The sequence below is a fragment of the Rhinopithecus bieti genome, unplaced genomic scaffold (genome assembly GCF_001698545.2).
Source record: "Rhinopithecus bieti isolate Rb0 unplaced genomic scaffold, ASM169854v2 scaffold_1558, whole genome shotgun sequence".
NCBI classification, from domain to species: Eukaryota; Metazoa; Chordata; class Mammalia; order Primates; family Cercopithecidae; genus Rhinopithecus; species Rhinopithecus bieti.
Genome location: NW_016803701.1, coordinates 3050084 through 3069053, shown reverse-complemented (window position 1 = coordinate 3069053; position 18970 = coordinate 3050084). Strand labels below are relative to the sequence as shown.

Below are 18970 nucleotides of genomic sequence, written 5' to 3'. Positions count from 1 at the left end.
TTGTATAAAAATATTGGATGTCATATGAAAAAAATCTTACAAAGTAAAACTTCAGGATAGAAATATGAATATGATTCTAACTTTAAAAAATATACCTGCATAAAAATGAAGTATATCAGACTATGAATAGTTATTTCTAAGTGATGGAATTAATTTTTATTTTATTCTTTATACTCTGATCTCTGGTTTTCAAATTTTCTTTAGTAAATATATCTTTTATAAACAGAAAAAAAGATTAAAAGTCACCTACAAAAGATACATAAAGGAGCACACAACTATGAATGTCAGAATTGCAGAAATAAGAACTCAGGATAATGAATAATGCTAAGAAAATGAAAATAATTTTAAAGTTATATTTAAAACAAGAAGAAAAGAATGGGCTGGACTAACCCCATTCCTGCAAGGAGAAAAAGTCATGTTAACGCTGCCTCTCTTTTTCTGTCAGAGCAAATCACATTGGAAGTAGAACACACGTCTGAGGGTGATTCCAGGGTGTCTAAGAATATTGTAAAGGAGCACATAATTAGGTTAAATGATTTTAACCTAAATGAATTAGGTTAAATGATTTTGTGTCTTTAAGCCAAAGGTATTTATATGCTAGTGTCTGGAAGGAATTAACAGATATAATCATGGCATTTCAAACATGGTATCTGAGAAATCATGGCAATTAGGAAAGGTGAGGAAAATCTGCACATGGACAAGTACGTATCCAGTTTTCCAACAAGGACATAGAGATGTGTTAGTGAAACTAATCTACTGATCCTAACTTATTTCCAGAATGGACTTTTAAGGAAATGTTGATCCCTTGGAAGGTAATACAGAGCTCTTGAGTCAACATATTTGCAGTATAAGGCATTTCTGCTTTCATAAGGTTAGTAGTTAGTACACCAATATTTTTTCCAAGGTGAGAAGGCTATGGTACATGGTTTTTAAGCTTCTAATTTTGAATTTTGTGATAGCAAGGGTTTTTGTGATTTCACATAGTTTTGGAAAAGTCTTATTATCACTATTGTCAAGATAGACTGTGTAGATTGATGAATAGGTTAGAAGTACATATTAATAGCTAGGTAAATGGCCCATATCATATTGATTAACATGTCATGTAACCCTTGATTCATCTTTCTCTCTGCAGTGATTTGCCATGGAGCTGTAATCTCTTGTCTGACCATCTTATTAGTGATCAGGATAATGAATACATAGGTGACAGGCATATCATATCTGTAGGTGTGATGAATTTGTAGAAGGAAAGATTTAAGTAAATGAATTTGGGTTATAAAAGATTTTGATAAGTTGTGTGATAAAACTGAATATACATACACAAATATATTTTGATTGAATATAGAGAACTACTCTTTTAAAAGGAATAAGTTTGACAAATACAGGATGAAGAAACCATTTCCCTTGGAAAAAAAAAGACTTATTAATTTTCATTATCTAAGTTCAATATAGCTAAAGTCATTCTGGGTGATCACACTGAGTTATTCAGAGGACTCGAGGATAAAAGGGAATTAGCCACTTAGCCTAATCCTACTACACTCACATGGGCAAATAAAATTAAACACAGCAAACAGCCAATGTTTTAAAAAGGAAGAGAGATTTCTGTATTATGTACATCAGACTAGGAAGAAAATAGGGGTAACTTCATTGGCATCTGCCACCCACAACCCATTCCTATCCTCATTCCTCCTCGTTCCCTCACTCATCCCCTTGATCACCTCCATCAGAAATGGAGTCTTTTCCCTGGGTCCTCTTTCCCTACAGCTTATAGTTTATTGGGTCATTACTCCCAAAAACTGCCTGGGGAGGTCAGTTACCTAAAAATAGGAATCAAATCATTTCAATGGCTAGATCAAGATACTCAGTACAGAAAAATTTATCTCTAATCTGTTCACTCAGAGCCATACATTTAAATAAAAATATATTCAACATGACCTTTGTTTTCTTTCTTGTTTACAAATAAGACAATCACAATATTCTTTAGGAAATTCTCTATATTCCAACTGGAAAAATAAATCAAAATATAGACTTAGCCTTCACTAGTTGAAATCAAGTGTACAGAACAAGGGATGTACCAGGTGGTCCGACTGTCCTTTGCAATGTTCCCTTGCTTTGCTAGAGTGTGCTGAGAAGTTCAGCCTGTCACATTTTGAAGGGCACATGAGGTTCTAGAAAGGAGCAATCATGATAAAGCGCCTAGAAACCACAAAGCATGAGGATTACTGAAGGAACCAAGGGTCCTTTGAAAGAAAATATTTAAGAGGACTACTAAAATTGGAATAACATATTTTAAGACTCACGATGTGTATTTTTTAATGGCTTTAGTCACAATATTTCCAAAACGATTAATTTGTGTTCAAGAACAAAACTCATAGGAAAGTTGTGAAGAACACTTTCAAACAATATGGCATACCTTAATAAAACTCAAATTTCTAGGATTTTATCCTGTAGACACTGAGACAACTAACACTACTACTTCTGTCTTGTTAAGTTTTACCTTACCTTCAAAGTTCTCTACTATTGGTTGCCAGCTGCCTCTACTATGCAAGGGTTGGGTTTTCTCTCCCATTTTAATACCTCTCACTTTAATGTACAATATTGGGCAAAATCTTTTGTCCTTAGTACCCTATAGAATAATTTAGACAAATTAAAGCTTTCAATAAGACTTTGTTAAATGCTAAATGATTGCAGGGGAAGAATTATCCCAGACAGTGCAAGAACTGTATAAAGAAGCCCAAGGTTCAGGGCTCACATAGTTGACCTGTTCTCAGAGCTCCCAGCCCCTTCCCATTTCACGTGCTCTCAGATATCAGCTACACTTTAGCCACCAAGGACAAACACAATTTCATAGGTGTCTCTTTTTGACCCCTCACAATTCCTAAATCCTGGCCTGCCCACATGTAATGTACTGTTCCCCTTGGCAGCCCAAATCAAGAGACACTAAGTTCTTTCTCTTCTCCAGCTAGAATCTCCCTTCTTACTCTCTGGCCCAATCCACAATATAGTTCAATGTTCAATTATACCTTAAAGCAGCACAATTATCACAGCATTTCTATAGCAGAATTAACAACATACCCACACAGTAAATAGGATGATTTTCTTCTCACATTATTTGCAAACACACAATGAGAATGTCTACTATCACTCCTTTTATTTAAACTTGTACTGTAAGTCTTGGCCAGCACAATAAAACAAGGAAAAGAAATAGGAAAAATATTTTCAAACAATTAGAGCTGTAACAAAACTGATATAGCAACTTCATCAATGGAGTTTTTCAGCATAAGTGATGGAACCCACAATTCAGTGTCTCAGAGGGGATCTCCATACTGGCCAAGCGGGTTGGGCCACCTAGGTTAATTTTAATATGCCATCAGTTTCTAAGATTAAAATATACTATATCTCATTCACATTTTCTTTTTTCTCTATTTTCTATAACATGTCACTTTAATGAAATTAAATAGAATAAGACATTACTGTGTCCTAGCATTAATAAGGAATGAATATGCTCTTTTTTCAATGCATCTACATTATTCATCAATGGCTCTGTTTTTAATTTAGCAAAGACTTTGGTGACTGGGGGGTGAGGAGGGGTGTGGAATTAATGTCAACAGCAGCTGGCAATCATGAGCAGATGGAGCAACTATGCCTGAGGAAATAGTGCAATGTCTCTGGTATATATTTGAATGCTGAGGTAACATCTCACATATGGGTTTTCCTGGTTTGAACCCTATCATCTCTTCATACTCAGATTTCATCTTCATGATTTCAACAAGCGCAGAAACACTGACAAAGATGAACTGCATGTGGGACTAGTCTTGATTTTCAAAGAAATAACCCACTTAAAATATAAACTCAGGTTGTATTCCTGAGAAAAAAGTTCTTGTGATATGTGGGTGGTGTGTAATATTCACATCCCTGTGTTAGAAGTGAGGATTGACAGGTACTGACAAAGCAAGCTTTGTAGATCAGTTACATTGCCTAAAGTATATACCCTACACCTTCAGAAGTTAATTCATTAATTCTAACGTGAGATTCCAGTGTTGGATTTTTCAAATAATCACATGGAGAGGTTAAACAATTCTTACCCTTAAACAGTGCATTTGCAAATCAGAGAGAGAATAATGCCATCAGATTAAATAGACAGATGATAGACCAACAGACATATTTATACAGATTTTTCACAGTACAACCTAGATGATTGTTTCCATAATTTTTCTTCCACAAAGGATCATAAGCATGTAAAATAAAAAATGTCAATAGAGCAGTATTTGATATTATCATAAAAATTACAGAAGCAAAATACAGTAGGTGTCATAATCTTATACATATATTAGCACTTGCATTTTATGTGAATGCCACTGCAATACTAAATAATCCAGTTTGTAGGGTTCCAAGTCTATGTACCCAGTAAGATAAAAATAAATTACAAAGAAAGTGATGACCACTAGAGTCATGTTAGAACATACTTAAGAGAAATTCTGCATATTTATTATCATTGGTTTTACATTATGTTTTGGTTTACACTTGTATTATTTTTTGTTTGGAGATAATTCTGGCAGAGCAGTGATGAAAATTAAGAAACAGAAGGTGTATTGTCATGAAGTAGAAAATCATCCAGCATGCCCCAAAACTTACCAATTTCCATTTTCACATTAAGAGAGGTGAATTATTTCTTTTCAGCCTTGTTTTAGTTACTTTTCAAGCATTTTAATCTATTCATTCAGCAACTATTTATTGAGCTCTTGCAATGTGCCAGAGAATGAGATAGTTATTATGGTTCAGAGATAGAAAGCAAGATTTCTTTTTTCAAAATATTCATGTAAGAGTGAACATGCCAAGGAACAGAAAAGCACAACGCAATATGGACAGGACATCGGTTTGAAACAAAGACAAGCAAGAGATAAAGGAGAGAAAAAGAGGCTGTCCATATTTGCCATGCTGAGGGACTTAATTGAATAAGAATTAAGAGCCAAGATATTGAAAGGGAGAACATTTTCAGATTTGAACTGAACAAATCATTCTGGACAGCAGTTTGAAAAAACTGGATCACAAGAAAGCAAGCCTAAAGTCAAGGAGACTCTGAGGTGATCTAGATGAGACATGGTAGGTTTTGAACTCAAATAATGGCCAAGAAAATTTATGGGAGCAAAGAAGTTGAAGAACTATCTCCTCGACTATGACAGAACTCCATGACTGAGTAGATGTAGATAAACAAAGAGAGGAGAAGAGGAAGGAGTCAAGTGACCTGGGTATCTGGATGGTCCTGCTCTTAACATTCACTGAAACAGAACATGTAGAAGAGCTGAGAGTCTGGAGAAGAGGAAATAACAAGTTCAGTTTGAGACATGCTGACATTAGAGTGCCTGTGCACCACACAGATGGAGGTATGTTGTACACACCAATTCAGAGCTCAGAAGAATCTATTGATTGAAGAGGCATCAGCACATAGACCATCACTGAAGTTATGAGATTTCATGAAGTCCTTCAACAGGTGCTATGTGAGAGGCAGGTGCCAAGAGATTGAACATTAAGGACTCCACTTTCTTGCCTAAGAGAGCCTAAAGAGTGTCCAGAGAGACTGAAAGTAGCCAGGATAGCATGGTATCACCGACACCAAGGGAAAGGAGATCTTGAAAAGCCCCTGCTATGTCACAGGCACCAAGTCAGACATGGTGGGGACCCATTAAGGAATATATCTCCACCTTGAAGGAGGTCTTAGACAAAGCATATGCAAATTTAATCACAATATGAACTGGAAAGTGCCAGGTGTCTTTAATAAAAGGTTTAAATAAGAGTAGGGAACAGCCATTTCCATATCCAGGACAAAAGTGATACTACAGTGATTACGTGACACATGATCATAGTGTATAGTTTACATGATATCCTACAAGTCATAAATGACCACTTTCCAAGAATAGTTTTTTAATTATCACAACAGAAAGTAATCCCTCCTTCCTTTGAAGCTCTAAATTTTATATCTCAATCAAGATTATGTATTGCATTCTTTTTACTATTAGATTTATATTTGCTGGGTTTTTTTTATTTTGTTTTGTTTTTTTAATCCCTCTATAAGATTGTAAAGCTCTTTGTGGTCTGAAACTGTTTCTCACCCTCTGGGAACTGCCACTCTCTTCCCCAAGTCTTAGACCCACACCCTGCAACTTTATAGCCTTTCTCTTGGAGTCATTTAGTTTTCGACTCAAAGCCCATCTCAGCCACTTGCACAGCCGTTACCTCCCACAATGCACAAATTATGAATGCCCACTAACCCACACAGTTTCCTCAACTGAAAATAGGAGTAATAATACATTCGACAGAGGGCTGTTGCATTAAATGTGATAATGTTTATAAAACTACCTAGTACATTATTTGGCACATGGTAAATATTCAATGGTTAGTTTTCTTTCAATGCACAATATAGTAAATGTCTGCAGAATAAATGATTTAATGAATGATCAGATGGCAACCAGTCTATGTTTCTAATTTTCAGACTTCTTTATAATTCTTGAAACTTTCACAACCTATATAACTAGTAATCTTCCATATCCATAATATCCCTCTTTCCCTTCAAAGCTTAAAATTCTAAGAAAATGTGTCTTCCATTATCTCTCTTGCTCTTTAGCAGTATCTGAAGAATATACTGCAAAGTGAACTTAGCAAAATTTCTAGCTAGTGCTAAAATCGAAAATATGGTAACTGTTTAATCACAGAATCAAGGAATAATGGCATCCTAATCTTCAAGAATTCAGGTTAAGATTTCACCAAATATTAAATAAAGAGTTCAACAGCCAGATTTTAAATCTCATCTCTGCCACTTTCTAGCTTTGTGACCATGAGCAATTTATTAGACCTCCCTGTGCCTCAGTTTTCTCATCTGTTACATGTGGATAACAAGACGACCTGTATCAGAGAGATGGTATGAGGATTAATTGTGTAAAGTACTTATAGTAACTGAGATAAAGGAAGCATGCTATCCATGTTATCACTAATTGCTTCCTATTTGTTTATTCAGACTGTTACTTTTGTTTTCTTATAGATTCAAAATTGTTTCTAGGTTCAATTTCTCATCATTTAAAATGTCTCAGTATCCTCATGATTGCAGCATGCCTTCCAGCCTCAATTAATGAACTCCAAAAAATGAAATAGAAAACAATTAAAGATGTATTGAATTATCTGAAGGTTTTCAAATATCAATTAAAGCAGCAAAGACAGTTGGTATGGCATACATTGTTTCCTTAAAGATATTCCTAAATAAAGCTTTGAGAACATAGTAAGTTTTTTTTTTTTTAACTGCTGTATCATATTATCAGTAAAACCAGTTTCTAACCAGAAATAAAATAAGTCTATGTAGACAAGGCATCACCGATTAGAAAAAAACAGAAAAGCAAGCCCTGGTGTCCTCGGTAAGAACCTGAAACAAGCTCTGACACCTGTGTGTGTGAGCGAGTGGGCTTTCTTTCTTGCTCAAGATAAAGGACATTCACTTTTGAAACAGCATGATGTCACCTCAGTGTCAGACAGATCTGGATAAGCAGCCAGTGGGACCTGGACTAGTACATTCTGCTTTCTCAGTTTCCTCATCTATAAAGCTACAAATGGAGGCCGGGCACAGTGGTTCACGCCTGTAATCCCAGCACTTTGGGAGGCTGAAGCAGGCAGATCACAATGTCAGGAGATAGAGACCATCCTGGACAGCATGGTGAAACCCCGTTTCTACTAAAAATACAAAAAATTAGTTGGGTATGGTGGGGCGCACCTGTAGTCCAAGCTACTCATGAGGCTGAGGCAGGAGAATCTCTTGAACCAGGAGGCAGAGGCTGCAGTGAGCTGAGATTGCACCACTGCACTCCAGTCTGGGCAACAGAGTGAGACTCTGTCTTAAAAAAAAAAAAAAAAAAAAGAATGACTACATCAAAGACCACCATGGGAATTCAATGAAATAATACAAGTAAATCCTTGAGCACCATATCTGGCAAATAATGAATGCTTAATATATGTAGCTTAAAATAATAATTATCAGTTTAAATAATAAGTAAGGTAGAGTAGTTATGTCAGACTCTCACACTATAAACCATTAAACTTCTGGACAAAATATAAAAACTGAAATTGAAGTCCCTGGAGAACTATGAAAATAAGCAGCAAATTAAGGGGCTATGATCCTAAAGGAAGAGATATGCTTTAAGTGGGTATTTCTCTATAGACACTCTCCAGTTTGGCATGGGAGAATTGAGCTCAATCAGAATGAAAGCCTCTTGCTTCACTGAAGAGACAAATGTAAGAGTTTAGAGCTGCCAGAAAAGTGAGAAGGGGCAAAATTCAAGCAAGAAGGTAGCCCCAGATGAGGGAACTCTAAAATATGGTTCCAAAATTTTTCTTATGTGATACACAGGGCAAAACTCCAAAAAAAGAAACAGTATAGATCACCAGGTGGTTGCAAAGATATTTCAGAGATGGTTTTAAGGAAAAACAGGTTAGTATTTGAGTGCCTCAAAATTACAAAGGCTTGGTAAAAACTTCCAGCTTTCAGTTGAGAGCCTATAAAGCCTCACTCAAGAGTAAGGGCAAATATGATGTAATCAACCCTAACAAAGACTAAAAGCAACCAACAAAAAGATCAAGACAAACCATTACTGCTATAGCTGACAAAAAACAAAACAAAACAAAAACTTGATGTTTAACTTGTTGTCTATAATGTGCACAATGATTCAAAACATACAAGGCTCGCTAAAAACAGAGACAAGTTCATCAGCAAAGAAAATAACACAAAAGATAGAAACAGATACCTAGGTATTTTAGATACAAAAATTATAAAACAGGTATTTTTAAATAGCTGTGATTAATATATGCAAATGGATAGAGGAAAGAATGGAAATTCAGTGGAAACCTGAAATTCGTAAATGCATCAAACTGAAATCCTGCAACTGAAAATATAAAAATTGAAATTAAGAATTGAGTAGGTGGGCTTAATTACAGATTGGAAACATCAGAATAGATGATTTAGTGAACTAAAGACATGTCAATAAGAAGTGCCACGATTAATCCCTATAAAAGAAAAAGTAGAAAACCTAGGAAAAAAGTCAGGGAAATACAGGATTCCACGAAAAGTTCTGATATACATGTAATCAGAGCACTAGAAAGAGAAGATAGAATGCTACAACATAAATAATTGAAAAATACTGGCCAGAAATTTTTCAAAATTGATGAAAAGTATCTAATTTTATATACATAAGATCCAAAAACGTGTCCAAACACTAAGCACAATAAAGGTGAATAAAACCACACTTAGGTACATTATGGTAAAATTATTTTAAAAAAAGAAAGCTAAGAGCACTTAAAAAGTGCCTGGGGTGTAGCCAGGGTACATGTTATCTTCAGTTTAAGAAAACTAATTTTGACAACCAATTCTTCAACAGAAAATAGAGAAACAAGAAGACAATGGATGGATATATTTAGATCCCTGAAAGAAAAAACTAATATTACCAACCTAGAATTCTGTACAAGTAAAATATGTTTTCAGAAAATGAAAGCAAAATAGACATTTTCAGAAAACAAAAGCCGAGAATGTTTTGTGGGCAGACTACAAGAAATACAAAAGGGACTTCTTTAGGTTGAAAGGAAATTATCTCATAGAAATACAGAACTTTAGGAAACAATGGAAAAGAAAGGATAAATTCTGGTGTAAACTTAATTGCATATAAGCTAGTAAAACAAAATATATAATATCTTTTAGAATTTACAACATATAGAAGTCTACATAAATAAAATATATTGTAAGACTAGTAGAAAAGGTCAGAAGGGAACAATGAAATTAAATGATGTTTTGCATGTTTACATAGTAAAAATTATTGTAATAATGTAACACTGAAGAGCAATAAAATACAAAATTAATATCTAAACATTTTAAAATACAAATGTCATAATGTTATGAATAAATAGGAAGCCAGAAAAGAGAAATAAAGGATAAAACAGTATAATAGTATTAATAGCAAGATAACATGTGTAAAAGAGTCGAATCAGTGATATTTAAAGTAAATGGACTCAACTCTCAAAATAAAAAAAAATCTGCATTTCACTCAGTTTAAGTATATGAAAACATAACATTTTACACCTTGAATATAATTTGCCAATTACACCTCAAAATGGAAAGAGAATTCCAAGTAAAAAATAAAATTGTACCTAAAAACACAGAATTTGTCAGACTTAAAAAAAAAATGCAGTTTTATTCTATTTACAAAATAACAGTGTAAGCATATGTATGAACACAGTTAAAGGTATAAAGACAAAATAAGTCTACCATATATTAACAAAAGAAAATTATATGACTAAATTAATAGTGAAAAAAGTAGATCTTAAGTGCAAGATATAAAGATGTACATTTCAAAGTCATAAAAGGGTTAAGTCCATAGCAAGCTACAAAATCATAAAGTTTTCAATACCTAATTAGCACAAAATTTAATTGTATAAAGCAAAAGTTGAAAGAACTAAAGGAGTCATATACAAATCTACAATCATAGGCTATGACCAATTTCAGTAACTAATAGGAAAAGCATACAAAAGAAAAGGACATAGAAGCTAAAATGACATTATTAACCAAATTGACCTGATTTGGCTTGTAGAACATTATATCCAACAACTGCAGAGCACTCTTTACCATGTATATATATCATATATATATCACATATATGATATATGATATATATATTCACATGTTGATTTTTTAAGGGCTTTAAAATTAAAATGAAGATCCTAAGTCTTAGATGTTCACAAAGGGTTAAGGAATACAAGTTTTAAGTCATTCTTTTCAAGGCTGTGGTATCATGAGACATAGTCTTGATCAATTAATTTATTTTACATATATAGAATTATATATTTATTATATATTCAAAACCATGAATTCTTAGGAAATAATTCTGAGTCATTGCCATTATCCCCATCCTGAGAGAGTACATTTTAGCTACACTATATAGAAAGTTGCCACAAACTACTAAGCTCCTGAGGTTAAAGTGTGGGGCAGCAAGCAGTAAATAGATAATTCATTTACTCTACAATTAGTACCATTTTCAGACAAATGTTATCCTATTGTAAGATTAAAGTAATGAAATACAGCAGGAAAATTAATCATAAATAGTAAGAAGAGCCTAAGGATAAATTCCTAATGGAAAAAGGAGTAAGTTATTTCTCTTTATTCTCAAGAAAGTGTTTCCTTGCCATGTAACTTTATCTTTGAAGGTTTTCAAGCATAATAATTCTGCTGAAGCAGCATAATGTTAATATTTTGCACTTATTTAGAGAAAAAGTTCAGGACAGATGTACTAAAATACAAATAGAATTTGAAGAAAATATAAGATACTGGCCAAGAATAATGTGAATAGCTATAAGAAGTAACTTGTGAATTAAAGGAGGATACTGATAAGAATTAAGAGCAGTAAGAATTCTTTTACATGGACACCTTGATGAACTAAACATTACAATAGAAATTAGAAAATGTTGAAATTTAAACTTATTTAGCTTTCTCTAAGAAGTCTATCATTGGTCTATTAGATTTTCATAAAATCCCCTATATATTTGCTTATAAGTAAATTTTTGCTTATAAATAATTGTAATAATATCATTTGGACTATACCTTGCAAATACATCATCCATTCCTTCAGCAATCATTCACTAAGGGTCTTCCCTATTCTAGGACTGAACAAAAGGCTGGAAATAAAATGGTTAACTAGCTTTGCCAGTAAAGTAAATAAAATGAAAATAATGGAAATAGAAGGATGAAAAAGTTCCCACGTCAAACTAACAATGGCAGGCAAGGGGCCTATTTTAGACAGATGGGTCCTAGGGGCCTTCACTTAGGAGATGACATTTAAGTGAGAAGAGTATGGAGAGTTCCAATCAGAGGGATCAGGCCTGGAGTTAGGAGGGAAATTACAGCTTCCAAGAACTGAAAGAGGCCTGTGGGACCTGAACGTGTAGAAGCAAAAGAAGGAGTGGAACAGATGAATTCAGTGAGGAAGGTGAGGTCTTGATGCCAGGCTGAGGAGCTTAAATATTATCGTAAGTACAATAGATGGTAGTTGAAATGTTCTAAGAAGAGAACAGACATGATCTGCTTTATATTTTAGGATTTCTGCTGGTTAAATGAAGAGTGAATTTACAAGAGATAAAGAGGTGAAGTGAGAAGATCAGTGAGAAGGTGAGAGATAATGCTTGCCTGGACCGGAGTGAGCCTTCACCATGAAATTAAAGCAGACATAGGTGAAATATAGAGGTCGGAAATCTGCCTTACTGATGTATTGTGTATAAAGGGTTCAGGGGCAAGGGAGAAATAAAGATGATCCCATAAGTCTATCTGGGTAGATAGTGACACCATTTACTGGGATTGAGAGTGCTAGTAGTGACAGAACAAGAGAGAGGACAGCTCTGCCGAGTGGGAATCAAGAGTCTTGTTTTGGACATATTACACTTAAAATTTTGGAGAAAAATGTTAAATTTAACAATGAGGAGGTTTGAGGGGGAAGATTGAAGAAGTTAACTGCACATATAAGATGAGAAATCATTCTAGGGATTTCAGAAGACATGATGTATAAAGAGCATATTCATAATTACAGATATTTGTCATATTTAAGATTTGCCTGGTTGTTGCAAAAATAAACGTCTTTATCATAAGGAAATTTGCCAAAGAGGTATACATTATGTCTAAAATTAACATATCCAAAACAGATCTTTTAAGTTTCTTTAAAAATTCTGCTTTTCCTCTACCACCATTTCCTAGTTGCCCAAGCAGAAATCCTAGATTCTTCTCTGAATTTTCTCTGAATTTCACATTCCCTAGCCATTCAATCTTACATTCCCTAGTAATTCATCACCAAGTCTTATCCTTACCTACAAATCAAATGTAAAATTTAATTTTCACAATCTCCACCACCACAACCTGCCCAGGCCATCTTGACCATTGCCACTGCCTGGATCTCTGTATTATCCTCCTCATTTGTCTTCCGGCTTCTACCTTGGCAAATTCTCCCTCATACTGTCACACATTGCATTCTCCATTCAGCAGCCAAAGTGGGCTTTTTTAGCATGTCAAAGCATATAATTTCCCAAATGCTAAAACCATAACTCTTATGTAAATACAGAAGACATGTCAAAAATGTTTAACTCATCAATGAGAGAACAACAAGGATTGTAAAACTAGTTCAAAGGATAATTAAAGAAATAGAGCATAGAGGAAAGGCATATTAAAATAAGTTTGTTGAGTGCTATGGTTGCATATGTCCTTCAAAACATGTTTTGAAAACTTAATCCCCAAAGCAACAGTGTTAGGAAGCAGGGCCTAAGGAGAAGTAATTAGGCATTAGTGCTCTCGTGAACAGATTAATGCCTTTATCATGGAAGTAGATTTGTTATCACAGGAGTGGGTTCCTTATGAAAGGATAAGCTCGGCCTCCTTTTGCCTCTCTTGCCCTCTCTTTGCCCTTCTGCCATGAAATGACTTAGCAAGAAGACCCTTGTCAGATGCTGGCATCTTGATCTTGGACTTCCCAGCCTCCAGAACTGCGAGAAATAAATTTCTGTTTGTTAAAAATTAGCCAGTCTACGGTATTCTGTTATGGCAGCACAAAATGTACTAAGATGCTAAGAGACAAACTGATTAATGTCCTACAGGCAATAAAACTGTAACCTTTGGAGTTTTTTTTTTCTATCTTTTCTATAAGTTAGAAATGATTTGCCTTGCTAACAGACAAAATCTACAAGTTAACATGTGATTTCACAGACTCTGTGCCTGAATCAAAAATAAAGTGAATGTCAAACAAAGGTACTTTCCCCTAGAGAATTAAATAATTCTTGAAAGGGCCAATTAGACAATGTTCTAGTATAATAAAGGATGACACACATAGCCATATTTTGGGCTTGTTTCCAAGTACATAATTGTTCTCAACAAGCATAAGTCAGTTTCTAATCCTCTGTTTTCAAACATTTTTTCTCTTAGAATAACACACAAATTTCCTATCATAGACTATATGTAGAGTCTGTCTACATAATTTGGCCCTTAATCATCTGACTATTTTTACTATCCTCGTCAATCATTATGATCCTACCACACTGATCTTGCTGTTCTTCAAACATTCAAGGTTCTCCTTCAGACCCGTTACTCTTTTCTCACTGCCTACTGCTATTATACCAGATTTAGCAATGACTTACGCCTTCACATCATTCAGTTATTTGCTCAAATCACACATAGTCACCTATGCACCTGCCACATCTCTCTATCCCATCACTTTTCACTTTTCTTCATACAGTTTATAGTATGACACAATAGTATTTCTTTGTGTGTCTACTTGTTTTTGTTGACCTCTTTTATTAAAATATTAATGAATTTTTACCTGTTTTATTCTTGAAGCTATCTCTGCTATTTTAACAGTGCCTGGTACATAATAGGCACATAAAACATTTTGAATAATTGAAGTACATAAACACTAACATCTCAAAATGAAAATGCTGTTTTCTTAAAATAATTTCTGACTTTATTAGAGAAAAAAATTAAAGAAGTAATTCTAAAAACCAATAGTAAAGCAGGTGTCAGGTATGGGGCTCAGGACATGAAAAGACATTTTATTTTGGGGAGGAGGGGAAAGCAGCACATCAATTCCAGACCTACAGACTGGACAGATCCATTATGAAATAGCAGAAAATAAAGGCAGTTTTCAGATGCTGGTAATATGAGCAGGTCCACATAGGTGGATTTTTATCATCAAGAAGGATTGTCTAGCAATAGGTAGGTAATGGATATCATCATAAAGGGTGAACATGGAATAAGGATAATTGCAGGGCAGACCACTATCATTCATTGATAGCTTGCTCTATGTGAGGCTCCATACCAGGCACTTTACCTATGTCATCTCATTTAATCCCAATCAAAACCCTTTGAGGTAAATAGTATAAGGCTTACTTTTAAATAAGGAGACCATTTCTTCAGGAAGTAGAAGTTGCATACAATTAGTAAGTGGCAAAGCCTAACTTAGGACATGGGTCAGTTACAAGCCCACGCACTAATACTGATCTTTGCTGCTCCCCAATGCCTGCCCAAACACAAACATAGCAGGAGATAGGTGCTCAAGTAGGAAGCTTTAACATGAGTAAGCCCACCTAAAGACTGCAGAAACAAAGACACACGGAACAGGATTCAACAGAAGAACTCAGTGAAACTGGGTGATTAAAAGAAAAAGGACAAGCTTCTAGCTACCAAAGTCATCAGGGCCAGGAGAAATGGCCAAATCATAGGAAAATAAGAAAACAGCATCTTAAATGGAGAACATTTTTATGTTGTTAATCATAATGAACAACATAAAAGCTCACTAACAAAAACCAACGCATGATGTTAGAGCAGAACCTTCTTGACGCTAACATGCAATTGCAATTTAGAATTTCTGAAATATCTCACAACCATAACCAAGAATGATCCCTGGAGTGTCTCATGGTGTGAGAGAGATTATCTCAGGTAACAGAGAGATTATCTCAAAAAGAAAGAGTCCAAAAAGAGAGTTAGAGCAACTGTTATAGAAACTCAATTCATTGCAATGAGTATTTATTGAACACCTACTCTTTACAGGATACTGTGTTAGATCTGGAAGTACCAGAAAGTAAAAACTATCTCTTCTGAGTCCTTTGACCACAGCAAAGCTTTGAACTTGAAGAGTAGAGCATGTAGTAACTGCATTGCCTATTTTCAACTCATTACACTGGAAATGAAAGATAATCTCCTTTTTACTACAATTTCATGTTTCACACAGGCAACTATGTATTAAGTTCATAAGTCAGTTCCACACTATTAATTCCACAGTTTTTCATTAACACTGGGTTGTAGAAGACAACCCAGTGTTAACCCAGTATGAACTGTGGAGGTGAGAATTTAATTGTTTGGATTGACACCAGAATTATTTCCCTCACTTAGATGCATACAGTTTTGAAAATAAGAATGGGAAATCTCTCTAACAACTAACCAAATAACTCACTCAGAAATAAAGTATGAACTCATCGTTAAAAATCAAACAGAAAGGCCAGGTGCGGTGGCTCATGCCTGTAATCCCAGCACTTTGGGAGGCTGAGGAGGGCAGATCACGAGGTCAGGAGATCGAGACCACGGTGAAACCCTGTCTCTACTAAAAATACAAAAAATTTGCCAGGCGTGGTGGTGGCACCTGTAGTCCCAGCCACTCGGGAGGCTGAGGCAGGAGAATGGTGTGAACCTGAGAGGTGGAGCTTGCAGTGAGCAGAGATCACGCCACTGCACTCCAGCCTGGGCAACAGAGCAAGACTCCATCTCAAAAAAATAAAGTAAATAAAATAAAAGACAAAACGGAACCTCATTCTCATTTCCTTTAGAAGTTTGAGGGAAAAAAAATGACAAAGCATTTAATGGATTATATAAAAGGTATTAAATACTGATCCATGGTATATTTATTTTAAACTATCTGGTTTCACTTAACAAGTGACGTTTTTATTTGGCCATGAAAGTTAGGTCATTTTTCAGGTTGTGCTCTCTTCCTGAGGAAAACTGCTAATGCCAAGACAGTACTCATTGTTTGACAAGCAACACAATGACTGGTGTTCTATGGATTGAAGGAGAAATAACTGTTATCTTCACTTCCTCACACATTATGTTGTTCACAGTCTACTTTCATGTTAATTCTTTTCAGAGCACTTCTGTTGGGTAATGAAGGAAGATCAAGAGTTCCCTTTCATGACTACAAAGTTAATTACTGCAATCAGAGAGCATTTGCAATAGTGGTTTGTACCAATGCTTATCAAGCCCTTAAAAGTAGTCATTTGCTTGATTCCTGGACAAATCACATAAAATAAAGAAGTCCATAAATGTACTTCCATTACCTTCCTGATTTATTTATCCCTTTCTTTCTCAACTGAAGTTCATTGAACTGTAGGCAAGAAAAGACAATGAACTTGCGGTAGATTAAAAATAGAGAAGTTGTCATGGAAAATGATCTATTTCTTTTCTCCTATAAATAGATTTAAGATTTTAGAAAGGTGTTCATTATGAAAAGAATATCTGATTTGATAGCTTTTTGAGCAGATTCTGCTTCAATTCTGAAAATTAAAGTTATATAAGACCTACAATTAAAATCTTTCTATAATGTTCAGTTTCAAATATATATATATTTCTTATATCTGATATAGTAACACCAATATAGGGAATAGGACAAAGAGGCTAGAACCTAGCCTAGACTAGAACCTAGTCCTGCTGTTACTTAATTAGCAACTTAATCTGTAACAAGTAAACGAGTCATCCACTCTATTAAGGCCAAACATTAAAGGAAGGGAAAGCTGAGCTTTGGCATCAGATACCACATGGCTTCAAATCATGAACTCCCATTTACTTGCTATGAAACTGCAAGTAAGTTACTTAAGGCTTCTAAACTTTAGTTTCCTCAACAAAAAAGTAAGAGTAACAATGTCTACCTCAAATAGCTATAAAGAATATTAAAGGAGATAACATCAATAATTTTCTAACACTTACTAGGCGTTTTTAAAAGGTGGCTCGCTTCCCCTAGAACTCACAATATCTGGATCTAAGGAAGATATCATTTAGACAATGATGGTGCCTTTTAAGTTGTAGTAAAGTAAAATGAAACTCCTAAGAGAAACAGTGATATCACTCATGATGAATAAAACTTTTCATATGAAAATATATTGTCTAGAAAAGTACAATTTCCCTTAGCTTTTACTGATAAATAACAAACCAGTTGGAGTAGGAGTTTACTTTGTTTCCTGTCAAAGCTGGCTAACCAATTCTTTCTGTAAACACTTGCTGCTCTTCTGCAAGTTAATTCCTGACCTTCTATTGCTTTCTAAACATGCCTGTTTCCTTTGCACCAAAGAGCTCAGTCTGTCTGTGGAAGGCTGAATAATGCCCCTATAAAAGACGTTCACCTCCTAATCCCCATAATCTGCAATTGTTACCTTCTCTGGCAAAAGAGACTTAGGTATGATTAAATTAAGAAAGAGTGATGGGAGATTATCCTGCATTATCCAGGTGGGCTCATAGCAATTACAAGTTTCCTTATAAGAGACACACAGGAAGGTCAGAGGGTGGGGAAAACAATGTGACAATAGTAAAGATTGGGGGAATGAGGCCATAAACTAAGGAATCCCTAAAACCTCTAGAAGCTGGAAGAAAAATGAAACAAATTTTCCCCTAGAGCCTCCAGAAAAAGAGGATAGCCCTGCTGACACTGGTTTTAGCCCTGGACTTATTTCAGACTTGTGACCTCTAGAACTGTAAGAGAATAGCTTCATATAATAGCTTCTTACACCACTAAATTTGTGGTAATCTGTTAAACCAGCAATAGCATACTAATATACCATCAGTACATTCTATGCTGTTGATAGCTCATCTGTTTATAAAGCTGAAGAGTATTTTTTGCTTTTGGTTCTTCTGTAGTAATGGTAGTAGTAGTAATAGTGGTGGTGGTGGTGGTGGTAGCAGCTCCTGCCTATGTGTCAAACACTGGGTTAGATGTCTTACCCACATTGTCTCTTGTACTTACCCAACTCTATGCTATGAGGGAACCTCTCTTAAACCCATTGTACAGATGAGACAACTAAGACCAAGATTCCAACCCAAAACTATCTGTTGTCAAAGCCCATTGTCTTAACCACTCTGCTATTCTGACTCTCCTGACCCTATCCCATCTTTTCTCCCTTGTTCTCAGATTCCTATCCTATTGGGAATATGGGTGGTAAAAGATGCCTATTTCTTAGTTTCATACAAAGCAGGCTCTTCTAAAGAGAGAATGCTTTGACTTATAGGTATGTGTTAAAAAAAAAAAAAGAAATAAAGCTATTAAGAAACTGCCTACATAGAGAAGGAGAAGGGAAGTAGGAAAAAGAGAAACAAATAGGGAGGGATTGGAGAGAAGAATCTTTGAAACCACATACCCAAATTCGTTGTCTCCTCACAAACAGG

The 18970-nt window shown here is 35.1% G+C and overlaps 1 protein-coding gene across 1 annotated transcript in view; it reads left to right on the top strand.

The window, feature by feature from the left end:
• GRM3 (glutamate metabotropic receptor 3) overlaps window positions 1–18970 on the top strand; it is a 229502-nt gene that overhangs the window by 38184 nt on the left and 172348 nt on the right. Inside the window, exon 2 of the mRNA XM_017851820.1 lies at window positions 12114–12184. The gene's annotated coding sequence lies outside the window, so the exon portion shown is untranslated. The remainder of the gene's footprint in view (window positions 1–12113; window positions 12185–18970) is intronic.